The 15,815-nt window shown below is 38.3% G+C and overlaps 1 protein-coding gene across 50 annotated transcripts in view; it reads right to left on the bottom strand.

The window, feature by feature from the left end:
• SNAP91 (synaptosome associated protein 91) overlaps positions 1-15,815 on the bottom strand; it is a 167,276-nt gene that overhangs the window by 117,524 nt on the left and 33,937 nt on the right. Inside the window, exon 3 of one of the 50 annotated variants that reach the window (XM_031935620.1) lies at positions 4,108-4,226. The exons of the other annotated variants lie outside the window; for them this stretch is intronic. The gene's annotated coding sequence lies outside the window, so the exon portion shown is untranslated. The remainder of the gene's footprint in view (positions 1-4,107; positions 4,227-15,815) is intronic. 50 annotated transcript variants of the gene reach the window in all.

Below are 15,815 nucleotides of genomic sequence, written 5' to 3'. Positions count from 1 at the left end.
GGAGGCTTTCTTTTATGGACTATACTTTTGGAGTCATATCTAAGAAATCTTTGCTTAATCCAAGGTCACAAAGATTTTCTATGTTTCTTCTACACATTTTATGGTTTTAGGGTTGTATGTACACTTAGGTCAATAATACATTGTGAGTTTTTATAAATGGTATGAGGTATGGATGTTTCATTTTTCTGCATATGGATATCAAATTGTTCCAAAGCCATTTGCTGAAAAAAAAAACTATTCTTTCTCCACTGAATCGCCTTTGTGTCTTTGTGAAAAATAAATGGACCACACATCTTTGAGTCTCTTTTAGGACTCTTTATTCTGTTCTGTTTACCTGTCTGTCTGTCTTTATACCAATACCACACTATCTTGATTACTATAAATTTATCATAATTCATAAGATCAGGTAGTGTTAGCCCTCCAAGTTTATTATATTTTATTCAAAATGGTTTTTGGCTCTTTTAGGTCCTTTGTGTTTCCATATGAGTTTTAGATTGAGCTTATCAACTTTAACAACAACAAAGGCCTCTGGGATTTTGATTGGGAATATGTTGACTCTATAGATTAATTTGGGGTAAACTGGCATCTTAACATTATTGAGTTTTACAATCCATGTACATGGTCTATTTATTTTGGTCTTTAATTCCTCTCAGCAATGTTTTGTTCTTTGCAGCATATTAGTCTTACACATATTTTGCCAGATACATTCCTAATGTTTTATACTTCTTCAAGACATGGTGATATTTATTTTTCATTTCAATATCCAAATGTTCTTGCCAATATTGAGAAATATAATTGATTTCTATATCTTGATCTTGTATTCTGAAACTCTGCTAAACTTGCTTATTAGTTCTTTTTGGTAGAGTCCATCATATTTTCTGCGTGAAAGATCATGTTATTTGTGATAAATTCAGGTTTATTTTGTCTGGTGTTCAATATACTGACAACACTTATTTAATATGCTTTTTTGTCCAGTGTTTTGGTTGTCTCAGGCATGAGTGAAAATAAAGACAATCTCACTCTGCTACTTGTTACCCCATCCTGCCACAAAGTATCAGTCTCTCTTTTTGGTAGTTTGAAACAATTGAAAATTAATATTAGAAAATCTCTCTAAGGTGAGATATATCATAAACAAGAGAATGAAGAAAATAGGTGTAAGTATAAAGACAACTTTAACTTTCAGGAGTTATAAATAATTGTTCACTAAAACAAGAAAATAGCAACAAATCTAAATAGTTCTCAAATTTGTGGTCACCTACTTCTTTTCCCACTACTATATGAGATTGTCAATCACTTAAATCCTAGGAAAACATAGCTCTTTATGACAGGGCCTTTGTTATCTGTTGCTTGGACTGCTCTACAAACTCTTCTCTGAGTCATCTCTAGCACAACTAGATACATTTGTGAAAAATTAACTACTCATGTGTGCCCTTCTGATCATAGTTGTCACTTGCTCAACTCCCCCCCCCCCCCCCCGCCCCGGGGCTTCCTGCTGTCCATTTAATAAAATATAAATACCTGAAGTATATACTTTATATCTTATATTTTGAGTACACGGCCTCTCATTAGAAGACTCAGCTACCTTACTAATCTTTTCTCTGCTACAAATTGTGCCAGCAAAATTATTATGATACCTTTACATGCTATTCTCATTGCCTAGAACGTCTCTGCCTTCACACTATTGAGCTCATCTCTCAAGATCAATCTCATATACTATATTCTCCATGAAGTGTTTTCTAATATTCTCTTCAAATAGAAGAGAGACTTTGATTTTCTCTTCCCTGCAAGTAAGGCAAAGGACACTGGACTGGGGGCAAGTGGTCTAGTTCACAATCTCACTCTGCAACTTATGGACAAATTAATTTGACCACTCTGCAGTTCCATTTTTTTTCACCTAGAAATAAGGATAATATTAACTATTTTACGTGATGAACACTGTCATTTGTGGTAATTATCACCCTACATGACTCTATGGTAGTCCTTTTTACACAGAATTATCATTGTTAGTCTACGTAGGTCTCTCCCCAGCTGGAGTTCAAAGTCTAACCAGTAATAAGGGGGCCATATCTGTATCTATGGATCCCTAGTACCTACCACAGGTCTTCATGTATAAAAGACACTTAATAAATTAAAGATGGCTATAACTGGCTTGTCATATGTCTGAATCTAAAATACTTTCATACTAAAACTAATAGTAGATATTACAGGCCAATTCTTTCAATAACTCTCACTAGACATAAGTGAATCAACAAATTAGAAAGGATTACTTTCTGTTTCACTGTTATGATACTTTTATCAGCAGCCTAATTTAGGAAAGTATCCTCTATTCCATTTTAAAATCTCTCCCTAAGTTTAATTATATGACTCTATAAAACCCCACTAGTACAGCAATTTTCCTTTGCACAAATGTCAGAAAGGGGTATAAAAATTGGTCATTCTTTTTTTTTTTTGGAGACGGAGTTTCGCAATGTCACCCAGGCCGGAGTGCAGTGGCTTCATCTCGGCTCACTGCAAGCTCTGCCTCCCAGGTTCATGCCATTTTCCTGCCTCAGCCTCCCGAGTAGCTGGCACTACAGGTGCCCGCCACCATGCCCGGCTAATTTTTTTTGTATTTTTAGTAGAGATGGGGTTTCACCATGTTAACCACAATGGTCTCAATCTCCTGACCTCATGATCCGCCCGCCTCAGCCTCCCAAAGTGCTGGGATTACAGGCATAAGCCACCGTGGCGGTCCATTCTTTTATTTTATAATCATCATGTAAACTTGAGCTTCCACAAAGAGAAATGAGAAACTACAGACCACAGTCTAAGGTCCCACTAAAATGCAATTTAAAAATATTCCTTTCACATAATAATAGCTCAGAATATTTGCCACATGGACAAACATATATATATATATATATCATATAAATATATATTATAATTCTTTTAAATTTACATCTCATTCCTTCCTTCTTCCCTTTCTGTTATGGGCTGCATATTTGTGTCCCCTCAACCAAATTCATATGTTGAAATCTACCCCCAATGTAATGGTATGAGGAGAGGAAGACTGTGGGAGATGATTATGTCATGAGAGTAGAGGCCTCATGAATGGGATTAGTATCTTATAAGAGAGTCCCCAGAGAGCATACTAATTTTTCCACCATGTAAGGGCACAAAAAGAAGTCAGCAGTGTATAGTACAGAAGAGAACCCTCACCAAAACCTGACTATGCTGGACTTCCCATCTCCAGAACTGTGAAAACCAAATTTCTGTTGTTTATAAGCATCTAGTCTATGATATTTTGGTAGCCCCTGCAAACTAGTATCCATTGTATCTCCCTCCTTTCCTTGATCCCTCCCTTCTAGTTAACAACAATCAAAGAGTTCAAACTTGCAAACATTTGTAAAGAGAAAAATATTGTTGCTATCTCGACGATAGGAAAAAGTGATACAGATGATTCAGACATTTTTCTTCTTGGGTTCAGCACAAATGACAGACATTAACATTGCCTCACCAACAGCTATTTCCTTCCCTCTTCTTCTCTGCCAGCAGAATCCTGCCCCCATCCCTTCTCTGCCCATCAGAAAGGTCAAAATGCCAGACAGGTGCAATCCGGGCTACCCGTGTAGCTAGATATGTAAGCGGCAGTCTGCTGAGGTCACTTGGGAAAACTTTTTCTTTCATAATAAACAAAGTTGTCATTAATATAATAAACAGAATGAAACATGTCTCCTCTCCTTCAAGAATATAGTTGTGTACGCATGTGATGTCATGGCCATCTCAACAGGAGGACAGACTTTACCTGTAAGTTGAAGATAGCAGATGAGAGTTATAGAAAGCACCTGGGTCTGAATGATTTTTTGTTTGTTTGTTTGTTTTATTTTGTTTTGTTTTGTTTTCACTGCAAATCAAACTCTGGAAGAACCCCTACTGGGGACTTCTTGTTAAGAAAGATAGTAGGCCACATGTGGTGGTTCACGCCTGTAATCCCAGCACTTTGGGAGGCCGAGGTGGGTGGATCACTTGAGGTGAGGAGTTTGAAACCTGACCTCAGCCTGGCCAACCTGGTGAAACCCTGTCTCTACTAAGAACATAATAAAGTTAGCCAGGCATAGTGGTGGGCACCTGTCCCAGCTACTTGGGAGGCTGAGGCAGGAGAATCGCTTGAACCAGGGAGGCAGAGGTTGCTGTGAGTGGAGATAGTGCCACTGCACTCCAGCCTGGGCAACACAGACAGATTCCATCTCAAAAAAAAAAAAAAGATAATAAATAATTTTAATTTTATTGTTTTGTCCTTAGTTGGGGTATTCTGTTACTTGCAACCAAATGCATGCTAAGTGATACAAGCTACAACAAAACACCAAAGAAAAGGAACCAGACCTATGGCCTCTCAAGTATCTTCCAGTTCTAACTTTCTCTGAGTATCTCACTGCTCCTCAAAATCACAAGGCTTGTTCAAAATTGCAGTAGTGTCTTCCTGTGGGATAAGAGCCCTTTGCCTAAGTTCAGTTTCAGGTGAGTTGGTTACAGATACTTAATGGGTTATATTTTGGGATGGAGAAAGGGACTATCTTTTTCCCATGCGGAATGAAGACCTAACAATGTGAAACAATTTTATAAAATATAAATTCTGCATAGAGAAGTTCTGAGGTAACATGGTAAAGACAGGGAATCATCAGAACAAGAATATAAAGAGGATATTGGACATGTCATGCACTTCCTAGAAGAAGGGAGGGTAAAGGTAGGTATTTGGTGAACTGTACAAGTCTAGGCAAGACTAAGCTAGGGGGGCTCTCCATTGTCAAATGAAACAACCTAGTGAGGGTTTAGGTGGGAGGGATACCCGAAGGGGAGGTGCTGAGAACTGCATAAATGAGAATAGAGGAGGAGAAAAGAAGAATAGGAAGTGATAACCTTTACTTGCTAACTGAAGATAATGGATGAATAGGGCAAGTAAGAAAAAAATAGACACCTTCTAAGCTTATAGAGATAAAGGGGAGCAGTTTATAAATATGCCTAATACAATAAATTTTATTTGTAGAATTTAACAACAAATATCCTTCCTCAAATAGATTCTTCTTTAAATAGAAAGATAATGTGAGCTTTAAAATACATTATTTACTTTAGTTGATATAGCTGAATACTTGTATATTTATATTAACATGTCAACTTTAATGCAACATTATTTACTTCAGTTGATATAGCTGAATAAATAATTGTATTAACATGTGAACTTTAATGTAATCTGGTTTCTAAACTATTTCAGTAACTTGAAATTTCATCTTGAAGAAAATATATATATACTTTGTAATTTTTTGTAGTCCTCTGTGGAAATATATGCTACAAAAATTCTTACACTATTTGTTCCCCAATAGGATTTTGGCAGATTCAAAATTAGGAAATGCAGCATATATCACAGTTATCGAGTTAGGTTTTGGAGCCAGACGAGACCTAGTTCAATTACCTTATATTATTTAATAATGTGTGAACTTGAGCAAAGTTGCCTCTCTTAACCTCAATTTCTTTATTATCATAAGGGAGATAATAATAGCACCTACCTGACAGCTGTTTTACTAAATTGGGTGATGCAAGCAAAGTATATAGCACAGAGCCTGATACACTTGAAGGAACACACACACGCACACACACACACTACACACACACACACACACACAAATTATAATTAGATTCACCCTTTGGCTGCCTATGTCAAAAAAGATTTGGCCATGGCAGGAGGATTGCTTGAGGCCAGGAGTTCGAGACCAGATGGGCCAAAATGGATAGACATCATCATCTCTAAGTCCTAGCTGCTGGGAGGCTGAGATGGGAAGATCACTTGAGCCCAGTAATTCAAAGTTACAATGAACTATGATTGCCTCACTGCACTCCAACTTGGGCAACAGAGTAAGACCCTGTCTCAAAAAAAAACAAGAAAAAAAAAAAAAACAGAATGTGGCATCCTTTGTTGATTAATATATTAATTCATTAACACATTTTTATTTAGTGCCTACTATGTGCCAGGCACTGTTCTATCTATTATCTACATATAATAGCAGTGAACAAAACAGACAGTGTCTGCCTTCATGGAGCACACATTCTAATGAAGGAAACAGGCAGACAACTAGATATACAACGTCGAGCACAGATAATGTTATGAAAAATAAAAAAGTAAGAAGATAAATAGATAGAGGATACTGCTTCAGATAGGGTGATCAGAAAAGGCCTCTCCATGGAAATGAAATTTAAAGTGGTCTAAATGTAGTGAGAAAGCCAGCGATTCAGTAATCTTGGGAAGGAACATTCCAGGCAGAGGAAAGCAGCAAAAGCAAAGGTCCTAAGGCAAGGGCATGCCTGACGGATTCAAGAAAGAACCAGAAAGTCAGCATGACTGGAGAACAGCAAGCAAGGGACAGAGTGGCAGACAGAGAACTGACCAGGTTCCAGACAACTCTATGCATTATAGGTCACAGAAGGGACATGATATTTCATTCAAAATGTAATGGGAAGCTGCTAGAGGGTTTTGGTCAGGGGAGTATTGTGACCCAAGTTTTATTTTGAAGAATTACTATTGTGGCTATATGGAGCAAAGACTGGGTGGGGAAAGGGGAGTCAGGGAGACAAATAAAAGAGGTTATTTTAATAGTTCAGGTGAGTGGTGACAATGAGCCTATATTAGTGTGGCAATGGGATAGAAGCGGGAAAAAAAAGGGTAGGATTCTGGATATTCCAAAAGCAGAGCCAAGAGGAATAGCTGATAGATTTGATGTGGGGAGGAAGACACCAAAGGAACAAAGAATGATAAGCTTGCAGCCCCTGAACAACTGGACAAAATACCTCTTGTACACTCTCTGGAAAAAGGAAAGAAAAGCAGTGTAGGTGAGCCATGCTTGTATCTAGTTCATGTTTCTCTTTCCACCCACTTCCACCTACTTGTCACTCTCTTTCTTAACTTCATTCCCAACCACAAGAGACTCCATGCCTTGTGCAATGTTTGAGACACATCCAAAGGGATTTCTACTTTCTATGGAGCAGATAAGGGGGTGCCCTCAGAGTCATGTCAGTCATTTCAGAATCACTGGCAAGCTATACCCCAAACTGTTCTCAATGTAGGCCAGTCTGAGGTACAGGCATCAGCAACACTTCAGAATGAACAGTATAAATTACTGATTATGATTTTTCTGACCAGTTGGAGTAGAGGAGATAATGACCATGAATGTAACACCATGAACTCACAGAGCTCCAAGAGCCAGCAAAATTTCCAACCACCTGCATGAGTCTGAAATTAGGGCCAAGCACCACTATTACTTCAGAAGGGGATGGTGGAGGGAAGCTGGCCATGTGCCAAATATTGTCAATCCCTAGGGTAGTAGAAAATTATTTAGACAAAAATGGGAAATTTATATTTCTGTCTTTTAGGGTTTGTGCATAGCTTGTTGTGTCATTAACAATGTGACTTTAAGCAAGTCATTCGATTTCCTTATCCTACAGTTTTCTGTGAGATAGAAATAATACATGCATGCCAGCTGAAATACTATATTGCTTTTATATTTTATCCTCTTTTGATTGTTTTCTTATAAATTATCATGGGATTCTCAAAAGAACTCTGTGCTTTAAGAATCAGAAATTTATAGGAATAGAACTTTAAAAGGATAAGTAAAAACACAGATCATTCTATAGAGGTGGAAAATGACCATTTGTAACACACTACTGAAACAGAAGATCTAGGTGTTCTGGGCAATCCGCAAAGAATCTCAAGCCAGTTCTCTAAGCTGGCAGTAATTGCTGGAAGGATGGCCTTTGCTGACTCCGTTGCTAGGGAGATTTTAGAAGATAGAGCAGCTTGGGTTACTGATTTCCTGCTACTGCCACACAATGATCAATTACCATGTCTAGTCTTCAAGTATGTCAGGTAAATTAACACACGTCCTATTTACACGACAGCCTTGAGGTTTTTTTTTTTTTCAAAGAACCTTGAACTAAAAATAAACTTCAGGAGTTTACATTCAAATTATCTCCAAAACAGTATTTTAGGTGTCTCTAGAGAAGAATTTACCATATTGGTAAACTTACCATCTCCCAACACTGATTGACCAGCCCTGAATGTCTTTTGAAAATATCTAACCCTCATGCTCTATCCACAGAAAAGAATAGCTATTTTATCCTTAGTTAACTCCTTATATTCAATACTTTCTGGTAGAGTGCTCTCAAGCCATAAAAAAAAAAAAAAGAAAAGAAAAGAAAAAGCAGTGTTTCATAAATGGGACTCAAACAGCAGACACAACGCATCAGTTTTCTGTTCCAATCAAGCTGCCTACCCACACACGTGAAACTTATGTTTCCTAAAAATAAATAGTTCAGAAATGGCAACTGCTGCTGCGGGCATTTTGGACTTTTCTCCTTTGCTGTATCTATATCTCTAAGATGTCTCCCAAATTCTTTTCTATTTTTCATTCCAAGGCTATCACAGGACTGGATCTAAGATGGCCCTCATCTTACTTCCTAGGAGGAATCATCCAATAACAATTCAAGTCTGTTTTCTCTCGGAAGTACCAAGGAATACAACTGTAGTTCTCAATACATAATTTCACTTTACTGCAGGATTTAAGTAAAAAGAAAGAAATAATACCTAAGTGAAATGAAAAAAAAATACAGCTGGCCTTCTGTATCCACAGGGTCCACATCCTCAGATTCAACCAAATTCAGATGGAAAATAATTGAAAAGAAAACCACCACACACACACACACACACACACACACACACACACACACACACACAATACAACAATAAAAAAATAGAAATAAAAAACCAATATGGGATAACAACTATTTACATAGCATTTCCATTGTGTTAGGTATTATAAGTAATCCAGGGATGACTTAAAGCATACAGGAGAATGTGCACAGGTTATATGCAAACACTACATTTTATATCAGGCACTTGAGCTTCCACGGAATTTGGTATCCACAGGGAGTCCTGGAATCAATCCACCATAGATACGGAGGGCCACCTGAATTTAAGCTTCCCCTCCATAAATATCCTTAATTCCTAGGAGAAAAAAAGAAAAGGGAAAACTAGTTTTTAAAAATATTGTTTTTCCACTTCTTTAAAAACACTGAAGAGAAGTTGCTGAGACTACATTTGCTGATAAGTAAATTGTTGGGAGAAATGAAGACTGGTCAGAAATTTAGAAATAAAAGCTGATAGCAGCAGAAAGGCAAACCTTTCAGTAGGTCAACCCCTGAAGCCCCAGGCCCTATCTCTTCTTTTTCTAGGAGGCCCTGCACAGCTGAGATCCTTGACCAGGCCAATCCGTTCCACTCTCTTCTATCCAACAGGTAGAAAAATGAATCAAGTTCCTAGTTCCACTATAGTTTGGAGTCAAGAGGAAAGATCTTTCTGACACCCCCAAATAGAACTTTATGTTTTTAATCCTTAAAACACTGTAACAATGATTAGTTTCTTCCAGTAGTTCAGCCCTAGGCTTCAATGCACTTCAGGCTTGGTGAGCTACCTGGAGAACTTAAATATTAATCAGAATATAGTTCTAGAATAAAGTGATTTCTAAGATTTAAAAAACTTCAGTGTTCACAATCAGCAACACAAAATTATATACTACTCATGTCCACTTAACATTTTTTTTTCAAAAAGTTAAGCTAAATCAAAATACAGCTGTCTTTCCCATAGCACAGATAATACTTCATATACTCAATTATTAACAGCTCTTTATAAGGACATCTCTTAATATATCTTTATAGCTCTCAGAGCTAAGAGCAACTCAGTCAAATATATTTACAGAACTTTCTGGGACACCCAGGTAATTTATGCCAAATAAAAGGCTAGACCTCTCTGTATCAAGTTTAAAAATTCAGGATTAAAGAGTTTATCATATTACTTCCCCCCTGCCCCCCACCATTCATACCTATACCACTATTCATACCCAAAAAATGTACCCACCTTAGTAACCATAGTAGTAGACACATCAACTACTCAATTCAAAAGGAATAAGTAAAGTTTTAAATGTTTACTTTCCATATGGCAATATCCCTCTTATCCTATTCTATAACCTCTGTTCTTGTTTTCATTTCCTTTCACTAAAACAGTAGAAAAAATTTGGCACTGTCACATTCCATCAGAAACTCACTCTCTGATGACCCAACTCTTTTTTAAAACTATCCAAGTCTAAGTTCTCTGAGCATGTTCACCAGACAGGCATTTTCACAACTGTAGGATATTTAGGCAATCCATTTTATTCTATTATATCTTCTCCAAACTTAATTCTTCTTAGTTCCGCCCTTCTGTTTATAAACTTTTCATACCACTAAAAAGGATGATATACAAGTTTGCAGGTATTTTCTTGAGTTCTCTAATGCTCAGTCTAGAACAAGTTTCTTAGCCTTGGCACTACTGATATTTTGGGCCAGAAAATTCTTCATTATGAGGGCCTGTCTTGTGTATTGAGGATGTTTAGCAGCATCCCTAACCTCCACCCACAATATGCCAGTAGAATCCTCCTTCCCTCCAAGACAATCAACAGCATGTCCAGACTTTGTAGCCTGTTGAGAACTGTTTGCCTAGAGTAAGAGTTTGGAGATCTCAGGGACTGAAGTTGAGCTGCATGCAGTAGGACCCCAGGGAAGCTGTCCCAGCTTGTGACCAATACTTACCTAGTTTTAGTTGTGGCCAAATGACCACGCTATATGAGTAACAGTCTGTAAAAACCTAATATGTGTGCATGCTGCTTATAATTATAACCAAAAAATGATTTACAGAAAAGGGACTCTCACACATAATCAAGCATAGCAGTCCCTAGCTTTTGAAGGGATTATGATCCAAAAGTACATTTTAGAATCACTAGGTTGAATTATATGAAATTGTAGGTTACCACAAAATCCTATCAAACTCTTCTATCCTGGCTGTTTCCTTTTCTCCTGAGGTCCCCAGATAGCATTGGCCTAAACTTTGATTTTCACCAGGAGCAGTCACTGGTTCTGAGGAGGTTTTCTATCCCTCTAGGCCCGGTGGAACAACACACACAACCTTAGAGCTTTTGGAAAGCCCTGCAGTCCAAAGAGAGAGATGCCTATTTCCTACATTTCTCTTCAACTCTTTTCCCTCATCTGTTTAGATCATCAAGATAAAGACCAATGGTACATATACAAAAATCCACAGAAGATTCATCTATAGTTTACAACATGACAACTATTACTAGCCACCTCAGAAAAAAAAAAAGTTAGAAAACATCAAGGGAAAAACAAGCAAGAAAAAGAAAAGAACTGCATTTACTGGAGGTAGAGAATACTATAAAATATAGGTAACTGAAGGGATGTATACTTTGAGCAGCAGTGCTCCATGAGAGCAAGGGTTGAGAGAGAAAGAGAGATGAGAGGGGTATTTGTCAATCAATAATCAACTCTGAACATAATAAGCTGTACAAAAGATGACCAATCCTGGTCTATCATTCCCCAAAGTGTTCTAGAATGACAAATGGTGGCAGAAATCCCGGACTGAAAAACACTGTAAACTCCATATGAGTTTAAATTTGAAACTATGGGTCACAGAGCTCCCATTATCAAATAACAGAATGGGGAACAATAAGCACACAGCAATGTTTCTTTAAGTTACAGGTTAATGAAAGCTTCCTTTAATTCTCCTGATACCCTCTGGACCTCGCTTCCATTTGGTGACATGATGGTCCACTGTTTTCTCTCCTCAATCCTGGAGAAAAAAGAGTCCTTCCTCCTTCCTAAGACCACACCACATTCTGGGCTCTCATTCCTGTAGCAGGCTTTCTTCTGCCTACTCTGTCATTATTCTTTAATTCCTTTTTTTTTTTATTTCCTTGAAACAGGATCTTGCTCTGTTGTGCAGGCTAGAGTGCAGTGGCACCATCATGGCTCACTGAAGCCTCAACCTCCTGGGCTCAAGAGATCCTCCTACCTCGGCTTCCAATTGAGTAGCTGGGACCACAGACACATGCTACCACACCCAGCTAATTTTTGTGTTTTTGTTTGTTTGTAGAGACGTAGTTTCGCCATGTTGCCCAGGCTGATCTTGAACTCCTGGGCTCAAGCAATCTGCCCACTTCAGCCTCCAGAAGTGCTGGGATTATAGGCTTGAGCCACTGCACCTGGCCTATTTCTTTATTTCTTTCTTCTTTCTATTATATCCTCTCCCCTATATCTTCTAAGTACATCCTTAGCCATTCTTCTTCTTCTTTTGTTTTTGTTTTTTGTTTAGGAAAATGAAACATAAGATCCCTCTCTTATGCCTGTACTATACTCTAATCTCACATCTTCTCTTTGTCTCCATTTCTTCACTCAAGACTCGGGACCTCATTATAACCAGCTAGCCTCTAGAAGCTTCTACCATATGATCATCATCCCCATCATGCTTCCTAAACTGCTCCAGGGTCAGCTGTGTCCTCTAAAATGCCAAAACCAATGGGCATTCTCGTTTCCACCCTATTCTGTGCGTCAATCCTGATCTAGTTTTTAAAAGTCATATTTCCTGGGATTTGGGGAAACCACCCTTTTCTGGTCTTTTTCTTATCTCTGCCTTTCCTTCTCAGTCTCCATCACGGGCCCTTCTTTCTTCCCCCAAACTCTTAAATAATAGGTGTGCCTAAGATGATTTCCTCAGTCCTCTTCTGTTCTTAGTCAAGACTCTTAATAAGGGATATAGTTTTGATATTTGTTCTCTCCAACTATCATGTGAAATTTGATCTCCAATGTTGGAGGTGGGGCCTAATGGAAGGTGTTTGGGCCTTGGGGGTGGACCACTCATGAATGGCTTGTTGCTGTCCTCATGGTAATGAGTGAATTCTTTCTCTATTAGTTCATGGGAGATCTGATTGTTAAAAAGAGCCGGGCCCCTCCTCCTCTCTCTTGCTCCCTCTCTTGCCACGTGACATGCCTGCTCCCCCTTTGCCTTCTACCACAAGTAAATGCTTCCAGAGGTCCTGACCAGAAGCAGGTGCTGGCGCCACACTTGTACAACCTGCAAAACTATGAGTCAAATAAGCCTCTTTTCTTTATAAATCACCCAGCCACCAGTATTCCTTGATAGTAACACAAAATGGACTAACACATTAATCAAGCTCTTCAATGCCCATACTTCTAGTATACCTGGATAAAGATAAGATGGATCAGCAAGACAAAAATGGAAATCATTACCTTCTTTTCAAACCAACTTTGCCTAGCTCAGATAAAGGTACCACCATCCACAAAGGCCCCTTGGCTTTCTAGCTCAGCATCATCCTTGTCTTCTTTCTCGTTTTCCACATTTAGTCAACCACCACATCACACAGATACCGCCTTCTACAAATCTCTGGAACAGTTTCCCTGTTCTGTGTTAATAATCTTCTAATAATCTTCTGTGTGGATCACTATCACAATTGCTTCATACCTTTGTTTCCCTGCCATTTTTCTCCTTCTATTTTTAATCAGCTCTCAAAAGTATAGTTCTAAATATGAATGTGATTATGTCTGATGAAATGAATAGTTTCATACAATCTAGTCCCCTTCAACCTGGGATTTCCAATACCCTAAAGCAGTCATTGTATGTAAGACTTCTCTTTCATGCATCTGGACTGGCATTAAATATGATCATTGACAAATCATCCTCTGAATTCTGTGGTTCAGATGAGGAACATGGGTTGGGAAAGGCTGACACAGATCATCTGCTACCCACCTTCCATTACTTCCTGCTACTTCTTCACACAAAGCCTGCTTGCAAACAAGAAGCTCCCATGCTCTTTCACAACTGTATGTGTTTGCATATGCTATTCCCCTGGCCTGACATTTTCTTCTTCCACCTGTCCATGAGTGGGCTCCCATTCATCCTAGATGCTCAAATAATACCTCCTTTGCAAGCTTCCTTGGACCTTGCCAAACAAAGTCCTTTTTGTCACATTCTGTACACATCTTTATAGCTCATCTCACAATATCATGCAGATTTATTCACGTATCTGTGCACTTTGCTAGAATGCAAGCTTTGCTTCACCAACAAAATTCCTGAAATACAGTAGATATGAAACAAGTCTTTTTTGAGAGAATCATAACAAACGCTCCTTTTTCCTTATCTTAAAAACCTGCAATAGTTGCTCCAAGTCTTGGAGCTCTGTTATTTTTTAAAAATCACAAACTATTTAATATCACATTGACATTAATCACAGTTACAAGAAACCCTAGAACCATTCTGCAATGACTCCATTTTTTCAAAAGAGCAGATGGAGGGAGAAAGCCATACAATTATTCTTAAAATGAGTTACAACACCAAGATCTGTGCTTCTTTCCTAGAAGATAACCAATAAGTAGCAAAAAAGGGAGGAGAATATTCAATATGGGCACAGACCTTTAAAATTCTCTTTAGTTTAAAGAACATACTCCTTTACTGATCTAAGCTCCTGTATACTGAATGGGCAAAAACTGGAAAAGTTCCCTTTGAAAACTGGCACAAGACAGGGATGCCCTCTCTCACCACTCCTATTCAACATAGTGTTGGAAGTTCTGGCTAGGGCAATCAGGCAAGAGAAAGAAATCAAGGGTATTCAGTTAGGAAAAGAAGAAGTCAAATTGTCCCTGTTTGCAGATGACATGATTGTGTATTTAGAAAACCCCATTGTCTCAGCCCAAAATCTTCTTAAGCTGATAAGAAACTTCAGCAAAGTCTCAGGATACAAAATTAATGTGCAAAAATCACAAGCATTCTTATACACCAGTAACAGACAAGCAGAGCGCCAAATCAGGAATGAACTTCCATTCACAATTGCTTCAAAGAGAATAAAATACCTAGGAATCCAACTTACAAGGGATGTAAAGGACCTCTTCAAGGAGAACTACAAACCACTGCTCAGTGAAATCAAAGAGGACACAAACAAATGGAAGAACATACCATGCTCATGGATAGGAAGAATCAATATCGTGAAAATGGCCATACTGCCCAAGGTTATTTATAGATTCAATGCCATCCCCATCAAGCTACCAATGAGTTTCTTCACAGAATTGGAAAAAACTGCTTTAAAGTTCATATGGAACCAAAAAAGAGCCCGCATTGCCAAGACAATCCTAAGTCAAAAGGACAAAGCCGGAGGCGTCACGCTACCTGACTTCAAACTATACTACAAGGCTACAGTAACCAAAACAGCATGGTACTGGTACCAAAGCAGAGATATAGACCAATGGAACAGAACGGAGCCTTCAGAAATAATGCCTCACATCTACAACCATCTGATCTTTGACAAACCTGACAAAAACAAGAAATGGGGAAAGGATTCCCTATTTAATAAATGGTGCTGGGAAAATTGGCTAGCCATAAGTAGAAAGCTGAAACTGGATCCTTTCCTTACTCCTTATACGAAGATTAATTCAAGATGGATTAGAGACTTAAATGTTAGACCTAATACCATAAAAACCCTAGAAGAAAATCTAGGTAGTACCATTCAGGACATAGGCATGGGCAAGGACTTCATGTCTAAAACACCAAAAGCAACGGAAGCAAAAGCCAAAATTGACAAATGGGATCTAATTAAACTCAAGAGCTTCTGCACAGCAAAAGAAACTACCATCAGAGTGAACAGGCAACCTACAGAATGGGAGAAAATTTTTGCAATCTACTCATCTGACAAAGGGCTAATTTCCAGAATCTACAAAGAACTCAAACAAATATACAAGAAAAAAACAAACAACCCCATCCAAAAGTGGGCAAAGGATATGAACAGACATTTCTCAAAAGAAGACATTCATACAGCCAACAGACACATGAAAAAATGCTCATCATCTGTGACAGACTGGATTAAGAAAATGTGGCACATATACACCATGGAATACTATGC

The sequence above is a fragment of the Piliocolobus tephrosceles genome, chromosome 5 (assembly GCF_002776525.5).
Source record: "Piliocolobus tephrosceles isolate RC106 chromosome 5, ASM277652v3, whole genome shotgun sequence".
Taxonomy (NCBI): Eukaryota; Metazoa; Chordata; class Mammalia; order Primates; family Cercopithecidae; genus Piliocolobus; species Piliocolobus tephrosceles.
This window is presented reverse-complemented; position numbering and strand designations above follow the sequence as displayed.